Below are 8,845 nucleotides of genomic sequence, written 5' to 3'. Positions count from 1 at the left end.
ACTGCGATTTGTGGTGCGAGGCCGGTGCTCTTTATTCTATTCTGTTCTTTTTCTTTTTCATCACTATGGTAGTGCGAAAAGCGTGCAGTGATATGCTGTTATCATAGATTAGTCAGAAGATTCTGGGGTATGGTAAGGATGTTTTTATATTTATTATTTTGTTTTTTTTTCCCAGGGTGGGACATGTCTGGGTGAGGATTTATTCTAAATCACAAAGCTCACATTTGCTTGAAACATGATTGCATGGTTTGTAGAATGCCAAACAGATTTGATTTTATATAAGTCAAATTATTTTCAACTTCATAATGCAAATCGGAAATCGGCCGTTTCTTACGAGTATGTTTTCAAAACTACTTAAAATTTTGAAAATAAAAGTGTAAATATAAGCATTGATTTATATCACAGAATCTCTTATCAATACAATGATGGCGTGCGTCCTGCCCTAGGGATAGCGCGTCTTCCTCTGTTGTGCAAGCCAGTGTGTGAGTGTCATCTTCATTTGAGCTAGAAGTCAGACTTCTGCCCTCGGGTTCTCAGTGGTCTTACCCTCAGACGCTACTGCACCTCTCTTTCTCCGATTTCTTGAACTTGGTTTGAAATGGTATTTAATTCAAGGGGTATAAGCAACAACAACGACATACAATGATGAGAAGCTAATAACATTTTCTAAAATCGCTCTATGCGATTTTATTTAAATGAAAAATCCTCTCTATCGTGTTCAAATTAAAAATATTAAGACATCTGCCAAGAAACTTGACAAACATTTTTAAAAGCCCCACAGCAAGAATAAATACTGCTTTGATGTTTCCTTATTAATCTTTTCGCTCTCATACCATATTTAAATCTAAAGTAAAAGGACAAATACTTTGTGACTCCTTTATTGCTTGCACGGCTGGGTTATTTATGCCCTCTTTGTGGCCATTGGTTTAATTTATTTGTGTATTTAGCAATATGACAACACTGCGTCAAATTCATTTCGAAAAAAAGCATTATAATTGACCTTTTTGTATATACATTGGTGCATTCATTTATTTTTTGAGTGTATGTGAAAATGTGAGTCGGCTGCTAAAAAGAAGTTTACATCAATCATTAATTTAAATTTTAGCCAAAATTAAATATTAGATATATCTGTTTTAGTAATATTATCCGTATGAACTAGCTTGTCATGGCGTAATTTCTGGAAAATTTTAGCATGTCTTCTCCCCTATCATGTCTTTTAAAACCTAACCACTCCCCTCCCTAATATTTATGTGTGCATGCGCTTGTTGTGTTTGCGTGCAAGCGTTTGTATTCTACTAAGATCAAAACACACATACATATGAAGTTAAGAAACAAATAATACAAAGTACGAAAGTCATAATATTGTCGTTTAACAGTTATCGACGAAATAAAATTTCTTAATATAGCTGAAAAAATTTCACACTATTTCTTCAAATGTTTTAATAGAGGTTTTCGATACGAGTTTAATACAAATGAGTAATTTTCATTTACCCGTTTATGCTCAAAAACGGTTAAAGAAATAAATTGAAATTGGCAAAAGTAAATTCCAAAATTTTATAAAAAGACATGAGTTTTAATGAACATACACTTTGCTATCGAATTTGATTTGCTCGTTACACATATGTATCTGATATTTATAAAAAACAAACTATAAAGTAAAATCCATTACTAAATAGTCATTACCGAATTAAAATTAGTTTCCTCAAGTGATTTAAACAGTCGCCCTCCCTCCTGGATTTCCAGATGAAATAAGCAACTGGCCAGAACTAATGAATCGTTGTATAGTAACAAGAAACCGCCTTCACATTCTCCCAACTTTGATCCCACACTCACTGAGAAAAATTAATCTAAAAGCACATTTGTGTAGACGCAACTATGTTCTCACCCCAAAACAACAACATATCGTTATAAGAAAGCTTCTAATTCAAGTCTGTACCCTGTTCATACGGATTAGTTCTGTAGTACAGAGTGACTGGCTGAATTAATATATATATATATATATATATATATATATATATATATATATATCAAGTCGATTCAAATCGAAGAGGTCCCTAAATATCCCTGAATGTTTATTTTATTCTTCCAATGTTAGATATTTTGTTAATAAGAAACGTTTGTTCGAAGCTTTTATGCAGATCCCCCCCCCTCCCCCACAACTTTCCTCAGCTAAACATTGAATCCTATCAAATTGGATTCATAAGCCAAGAAAATTTTGAAAAACATTAGCTTTAAAAAAAAAAGAAAAGAAAACAAATAGAAGCTAGGCACAACTTACTACTCGGTAATCAAGGAATTTTTTTTTTCTGAAATATAAATTCATGCAAAAAACAAAACAAAACAACTTCGGTATTTTTAAATGAAAAATGTGATTAAAATTAATATTTCTTTCTGAATCTGTCAACTAATCGTCTAATGCAATTCATCTCAAGAATACCTTTTCTTTTGATTATTTGGAAAGATAGGATATCCTTTTCTGGACATGCTTTAAAGTCAGTTTCAGAAGCTTTCCACGCATAATCTATGAGATGCCTACTTTATGATACAATATTCGTTATGAGTTGGAAAATTTTTACGAGTCAAAAATATGTCTAAATGAAAAGAAAGAATCTATAGATATAAAACTCTAAAGTAAGTGGCGCAGAATTCGAACTTATTACTTATTGCCAAAAGGCAACAGTCTAATATTTCAAATTGCTTCATTCATTGAACATTTTTACAATTCTGCTGAATCAAACGCTTAGCTTAGCTAATTAATAGAGCTGAAAATATTATTAGACGTGTTCTGGAGATAGTTCGCCATGTCACCAAAGATAAAAGAAATCAAGGAATAGACTTAAAATAAAAATTTCAGTCATACACAAATATAGACTTAACCGTTGCCAGATAAGTAGTCGGGGTAAGACTTAAGATTAATATACGGTTTCTCGCCAAGCACATCAAAATCGTTCCAATCGCCCAAAAGAATTTTCTAAAAGTCTAAAATACTGAGTGTATACCCGAGAGACCAATAAAAATCTTTTAAAATTGCAATAAAAAAAATTGTTGCAATTATATTTGGTGAGAAATCGTCCCAAAATGTTTCAATTTTGAGGTCCGTATCTTAAGTCTACCGTAATCGTTATGAATTGCCTATGGAATTGGATACTCGTATTTTTTAAAACTATTATCTTATAAAAAACTTTTTGTATTATCTTGGGACTAAGAAAATCATCTTTTTAATTATATAAATTTCATTTTCGTACAATTTTTCATTTAATTTTGATAATATTTTAAATTCAATTTGGTACACTTTCTGAAATAATGTTTTTAAATGCTATAACGAAATAAATTCAAACTGCCCATCAAAACATTCAAGCATGAGCATTAAACCAGTAGCAGGATTTTCACTTCCGTTTTTATTTCGTAATGTATACACTTTGTAATTTTCAGTAAACAACTTTTATTCAATTCATGTGTTTTAGTCGTATAGAATTACAAGGGGAAATGTTTTATAAAGAAATAGATTCCATATTAATAATTAACAGCCCAAAAAGTCAATAATCTACTCGAGCAAGTTGATCGGCAAAGGCAGCTAGTTTTACAAAATTTTATTTTAAACCAAAGCTTCTATTTGGCAAGTGAAAGAAAAACATTTCCTATTCACTTTTTTTTTAATCATAGTTACTTTTTCTTTCTATCATAAAAGTGTAAAATGAGCTCTTTTCAGTTCAAAAGAGCTTTTTCATGTTTTAAAAGCTCAGATTTCACTTTGGATAAAAATACAGACTTAAGAAAGCGGAATGTTTGTTTTTAAATATTAGAAATATCTTGCACATCTAAAGGGCAAAATCTGGAACATGGCCTCCCTCTCTCTTCAGTGGAAAAAAAAAACATGGGTATAAACCCAACTGTTTTTTTCCAGTTCAAATATCCCAACCAAAGCGTAGTAAGCAACCAGCATCAACTTCTCTTTACCCTGGTTCAAAGCATTCATCTGCAGACCTCTTCGCCAACATGATCTCAACCCCGCACGTCCAGAAAAGCTGATCGCCGAGGCTCAGCCTTTCAACTCCCCTTCAGGGAATGGTTTGGGTACTTTTTTTCGTGTGTACTGCCGGCTTCCAGCGGCTTGCAAAAAAAGGTCAGTCGCTTTTAGCATAATCCTCAAACTGTTCCTGTCAAACTGCAGACTGCAATAGCATTGTACGAAGTCTATTCCAGCGGAAAGAGTATTACGGACAGGAACGCGGATTATGCTAGTGGTTGCTGTGGGTGAGCGGCTCAGTATGGAAATCTCGACCGCCAGTGTATTTTTTGAATTCCGGAAATACTTCGTGTTTGAATTTGAGTTGGATACTAAAACTGCACTTTACTCAAGTATAAATTTTAGTATCACATTTGGTAAAGTAGTTATTGTGATTCAAGTATTACTGGAAATCTATCAATGTCTTTTTTTACTTTTTCGTATAGTTACTGTGAGATACCCCGACCTAGCCAGAAGTCATGTTGGAAAATTGATCAATCACACCAATGACCGAAGAGAAACCTCACCTAGCACTAAGGAACAAACTGCAATCGTTGACATTAAACACTTGGAAACAAAGAACAATCTAGAAAAAACGCAAATTGGTACAGAAAACAGAAACAGAAAAAAAGAAACATTACATTACATATTAGATTGTGAAAAATACATTAAATGCAACTTAACTTTTTACATTATTAGAGAACTAAAGTCAAGAGCTTTGCCAATGTGCCTAATAGAAGATTTAGTGACAAGAGTTGCCGGCGTCCTGGTATAGGGGTAGCGTGTCTTCCCCGTGACCTAGGCGTCCTGGGTTCGAGTCCCGGTTCGGGCATGGTTGTTATTGTGTTCTATCTGTGAGGTGTGTGAATGCGCCCCCTCCCTGTAAAAAGGGGCCATGCAAACGAATGTGTGTGTGTTTCATTTTCATATGAGCTAGAAGTCGGACTTCTGCCCTCGGGTGCTCAGGGGTCTTTAGCCTCAGAATCTACTGCACTCCCTTTCCTTGGTAAAGAGGACACGCCATCATCATCATCAGTGACAAGAATTTTTATGAGTTCTTCGACGTCGAGAAACATCCAGTTCCTTGCATCTGAGTCAGTGTTCTCGCCGTAGTGCACAGGCTTTGATCACGTGATTTATAAATCCTTCTTAGTTGCCACACTGATAAGTCGAACTTTGGTCAAAGAAACAGCTTTGATGCACAAAATATACACGTATGCCTAGTATAGTAATCGTCAAAAATTTTGAACTTGAGATTTTGATGAATTTCTATGTTTTAGACCACCTTGAATTTTTACATGCATTCGAAAGTACAAAATTACAATATATACACAACTACAAATACTACAAAACTACTTACTTACAATAGACAACTTACAATATACAAAACTACAAATATACACAAAATATACACGTATGCGTAGTATAGTAGAAGTATAGTAATCGTCAAAAATTTTGAACTTGAGATTTTGATGAATTTCTATGTTTTAGACCACCTTGAATTTTTGCATGCATTCGGAAGTACAAAACTACAAACGGTTAATGATTTGACAAATTTTGGTTCAAAATGTAACAAGAATCTGCATTACATCCGTGTACTAAATTTCATTTATAAAGCCTTTTAAGTTTTGTAGTTACAGCGTTCCTCTTTACCTAAAAACTCGGCAGAAACACTTCCTCTGAATCGATTTCGTTCAAAATTTCGTAAAGATCCACGAATTTAGTGTGAAGATTATATACCAAATTTCATCTGTCTAGTTTGCAGCATTTTCGTGTTATCACACTTACAAACAAACAGATATAATACCAAAAATATGTTTTTCGAATTCCGGAAGGTGTGAAATGTAAGGATTCATCAAAATCTAAAGTTTGAATTTTTTGATGACTACAATTCTTTCTCTGTACTTCGTACGCGGGAAAGTAAAGATTAGTACTATCGAAAAGTCTATAAAATGGGTAATTTAAAATTATTTTATTTATATTAATTTTGGATATTTGACTGTAGAATAGCAAATTAAAATAATAAGGTTCCAAAATTTTAAAGAACATTCCTTTATTAAAACATACGAAAAAATCTAGAACATTACGCTACTTAGTTTTATAATTAATAAACAAAATTTCACAATATAAGTAAAGTTGTACTCTGTCTAAAATTCAAATTAAGATTTATAACAAAAATAAGATAATGCATTCATTAATAAACAGCTTCTAAATAATTACTATGGACTCAACTTTTCCTCGCCTATGCATTTTGAATGATCATTGTTGAAACATTGGCGGAAACTGAAGGTGAAAATATAGAAGTTATCAACTACCACTTATTTCCTTTCATAGGAGGTACCATCCATCATTGATGAAGAGGTAACTCGACCCCATATCATTATTTCACTCACCTGAGAAGCGAGAATTATTGTTGAGCCCCCAGAGAAAGGGTGCTTTCAAATAAAATTAAAATTAAACGTATATTTTGAAAGATTACCTGGAATTTATGAAGAATATTGTTTCACTTTTGTTAGAATTTCTATTATACAGTAATTCTTATGAATATTTAAATGTGAGAGTTTTGTTTTCAGCAGAAAATAATCGGCATCTGAAATCAAAGTGCATACATATATGTGAAAAATGAATCTCGTAATCAAATTCTCAGTTTATTTTAAATGGAAGGATGTTTTCCTTTACAGCAAATTCACCGAAAATTTTAAAAGAAAAATCATTTTACCAAAATTATTATATTTGTGAATCAAAATTGTTTTGGATGAATGAAGATTAATGCCACAAAAGCCATTCTACGCCAAAAAAATGTGAAATCAAATATTGAAATTTTTAGCGTATTTTAATATATTTTAAAAATGAATTCATATAGCCTTTATTTTTAGAAAAAAAATTCCTCCTATAATCCAATAAAATTTTTTTCACAATATTTCAAGGTCAGATTCTGACATTTTAATATTGAATATAGACTGTTTTTTATTTTTTTAAAAAATTAATCTTACTTAAAATCAATAAATTTGGTGCAAGATGACTCAAAATGATTTCCTCAGATGACTAACTCTGCACAATTTCAATTGATTAAAAAAAAAAAGAAAACCGACATTTTTACAGTTTTTTCAAATACTCTTTTAACAGTCTCTTTTGAAAACGTTTAAAATAGGAAGAAAGATTAACGTTTTCAAAAAAAAGGTCCGGTATAGAAGCCAAGAATAAGCTGTTTTAAACTCTCAAAACGGGCAGGGTGGATTATAAAAAACTCTGAATGGGCTGTTTGCGTTTTTTCACGAGTGCAGAGTTAGGCCAGCACACAGGTTGCTCCTTTTAGAATAGTCCTTTTTTTAAGCAGTGTCGCAGAAAGTAGGAAAGCTGCGTTTGTGTCGCCCCAACAGCTTTCGCTCCGAGTTTTAATCCCTCTGTAGAGCAAGACGAGCCCCTAGTAATGGACCGACTTACAGTTTTAAAAAAAGGAGACTAAAAAAAATGGGTGGGTAAGGATTTTGAAGCCGGTGTGTTAAGCAGGATAAAAATTTTGCCGTTTGCAAAAAAGGCGGCTAGCAAAATAAGCTTTCAGCATCTAAAGTAATATATTGGCAATATTAAATGATTTAAATTTTAAAGCGCTGTCTTCAAACAAAAATCAATGCTTACTTTGTTTGAGAATAGAAAAAGACTATTTTTTTCATTTCACTTGTAAAGTAAAATCATAAAAGTACTTTTCAAAAGTTATGTTAAAGTTTTAAAAAAGAATATAATGTTTGCATGCATTAGAGCGCCTTACAAATTAACACAGACATAAGGATTTTGGCTATTTTTGCTTTCTCGTTTACATAAGTATAGTAATCGCCAAGAAATTCGAACTCGAAATTTTGACGTTTTGAAAAACAATTTTTTGAAAAATGTCCGTTTGTCTGTCTATCAATCTGTGACGAAAATCTAGATCTAGAGTTTGAAATTTGGTATATTTTCTTTATACCAAGTTTATTGATTTCTATCAAATTTTGAGCAAAATCCGCTCAAAGGAAGTCTATCTGCCTGACTGTTTGAATATAATTTAACACGATAATCATAAAACGAAGATAAAGTTCAATATACAGAATCAACATCTATAGTCCAAACACCTATCAAATTTTGAGTCAAATCCAGTGAGGGATTCGCTGTCTGTCGGTCTGTACTTTTAGAAATATGTAAACGCGATAATTCGAAGACTTAAATATATCAAATTAGGTATGTGTTTCAGTAATTACATAGTTTTGTATCAAAATTTTGTTTCAATCGGTTTGTTCAAAACATGTCTGAAACACAAATTCGATTTTCGGATACTATTTACCGCATGTCAGGAATGAATCGCCAAATAACTCGCCAAGGAAGACACAATAGACTCAGTAAAAATGCAAAATTCTTGCCAAAGGTTAATATTTCGTAACTATTTTACACCAATGCTATTCAAGGCGTTCTCTGGGATAACATCTTTATGAGAGTGCATGCGAGAAAGTTTTGGAGCGGCCACTCCCGCTGGTTTTTACCTTGCAATGCAATTGAGTTAAGATACTTCCTATAACAAAAGATTCTCCTGAATCGATAAAAATATGCTACATTAGGTAAAATCTACCATTTATGCTACATTATCTAAATCTCTATCTCTATCTCTATCTATGGTACATTAGTAAAATCTATGAAAAACCTGGCTTTTTATTCTTATTAAAAATAATAGTGTGAACATAATTATCTCAAAACACTTCCAAGGGTGAGGGCAGTATAAATAGAAATTTAATTAATATATTTATAATCGAAGAATATCAACGATGTATGATAATTTTTAGGCTACCCATTTTTTGTATAGCCACTTAT

Source organism: Argiope bruennichi, chromosome 2 (genome assembly GCF_947563725.1).
Source record: "Argiope bruennichi chromosome 2, qqArgBrue1.1, whole genome shotgun sequence".
NCBI lineage: Eukaryota > Metazoa > Arthropoda > Arachnida > Araneae > Araneidae > Argiope > Argiope bruennichi.
This window is presented reverse-complemented; position numbering follows the sequence as displayed.